Raw genomic sequence first — 2,390 nt, forward strand, 5'->3', positions numbered from 1 at the left:
TGGCGCAATTACTGCCTTAATTAAGCAGTATTAATACTACCTGCAGGTCCCTTAGTAGCTATATTAGCCTTTTTCCTTTACCCTACCTAAAAGACTAAGATAATACCGGGCTAAATCTATTATACTTCTAAAGTACATTCCCTAACCTATTAGTTACAGTTACTAATATCAATTATAGCCACCATTACAATACCTATACGCAACAGCCTGCAGGCCAATCAGGCCTATTATATAACTAACTATAACCTTATCGATATAATCGAATTAATACTAGCAGAAGCTATTATAAGCTTTATATAATAGCTATAGCTATTAAAAAGAACTTCTTATTAAGGAATTAGTCTAGCCTAATTAAGATAGCTATTTTTAACTATACTCTAATTAATATAATTAGTTATATAGATCTAAATATCCTATCTTATATAATATCCCTAGATTAACTAACTAAAGAGCTATTATAACTAAAGGACCTAAAAGAAGCTATAAGGCAAGGCAGGACCCTAATAACCGACCAGACTACCTTCCTAGCTGCCTTTTCAGGCCTAAACTTAACCGGCCATAAAGAGTGGCTATAGAATATAATTATTAAAGCTAAATATATACTTAGCTTCCTCCTGCTTATATAAGGGTTAAGGATAAATGCAGGGTAATAGTAGGGTTAGACTAAAGGTTTAAAGGAATTAGGTTAACTTTTATATAAATTAGTCAATAAAAGCTAAATTAACCTCTACTAATTAAATATATATATAAAGGCATATAACTAATTGACCTTATGTCTAAGAACTGCAGATAAAGTAATATTAATAAAGAAGTAGTAGTTTAAACTAGAGATCTTATTTTATAATTACTTTTATTTTAGCTAATTTAATATATTTAATTACCTTATTAGGCTATACTTTATTTTTAAGTTTATTAAAATATAGTATATACTCTATATTTTAAATCTTTTATTCTATTTTCTTTTTAATTTTTTTACCTTTAAATTCTTAAATAACTTTAAAGGCTTTTATTAAATTTAGATCCTTATAATACTAATTTAATTATTTTAGTATAACTTTAATAGAAATATTATTTACTATTAAATAAGGATTATATTAAATAATGCCTTTTTTTATTTTAAGAGGTATTTTTATTTTCCTAAATATTTATAATAATACTTTATCTATATTTTTATTAAAGATTAAATTAATATTAAGTTTATTATCTAAATTAAGGTTAACTTCTTTTCCCTCTTTAACTATAATAATACTTCTTCCTTAAATAGATTATATATTTAAGGAAGAAGTATTAATTTTTATTATTAATTATTTTTATTTTTTTAGGTTTTTTTTAATTATCTTTTTTTAGTTTTCTTATTCTTTATAACTAAAGTCTTATTATTATTTCTATTTATAAAGTCTTCTAACCCTAATTTAAACTACTATTTTTCTATTAATATTTCTTTAACTATTTTTAGATATAAGGTTAATTAGTCCCCAGTTTAACCCACTACTTCTTCACTAATATTACTTTATCTACAGCTCTTAAATATAAGGTTAATTAGTTATAAGCCTAGGTATATACATTTAATTAATAGAGGTTAATTTAACTTTTACTAACTAATTTATATAAAAGTTAGCCTAATTCCTTTAAACCTTTAAACCCTACTATTACCTTATGTTTATCCTTATATTAGAAGTAGTACCCTCTTTACTATAATGACCCTTTTAGCTATATTAAAAAGCCACTCTTTATATATATTTAAGTTACCTATAAAGGCAATAAGAAAGGCTGCCTAATCTAACTAAAGGGGATAACCTTTTTTTAGGTCTTTCTTTAACTTCTTTAAATTTAATAGCTTATAATAGACCTAATTTAATTTAATTATATTAAAATAAGGCTAATAAATTATATAACTAATAAACTTAATTAATATATAATTAAAAATTACTATTTTAATTAAATTAAATTAGTATTTTAATAAGAAATTCTTTTTAATAATAGCTATTATTATATAGATCTTTTTTAATTTATTTTTATTAGCTATACTTAAGGCAGGCCTAATAACTATATTAAGGTTATAGCTAGTTAGATAGTAGTTATAATTATATAGCTATAGGCTATTTTATAGCATTATATTAGTAGCTATAATTAATATTAATAACTATAATTAATAAAGAGAAAGTTAGGTTAAGAAATATACTTTAGAAGTATAATAAACTTAGCCTAATATAAAAATTAGTTAATTTAAGATCTTTTAGCTAAAGTAAAGGAAAAAGGCTAATATAACTGCTAAAAGGTAAACCTATAGGCAGTATTAATATTACTTAATTAAGGCAGTAATTATACCATTAAGGCAGATAAATCTTATATAATTTTAACCTTTAAGATATAGGCTTACTATAAGGGCC

This window comes from Fusarium proliferatum, assembly GCF_900067095.1.
Source record: "Fusarium proliferatum ET1 genome assembly, contig: FPRO_scaffold015, whole genome shotgun sequence".
Classification (NCBI taxonomy): Eukaryota; Fungi; Ascomycota; class Sordariomycetes; order Hypocreales; family Nectriaceae; genus Fusarium; species Fusarium proliferatum.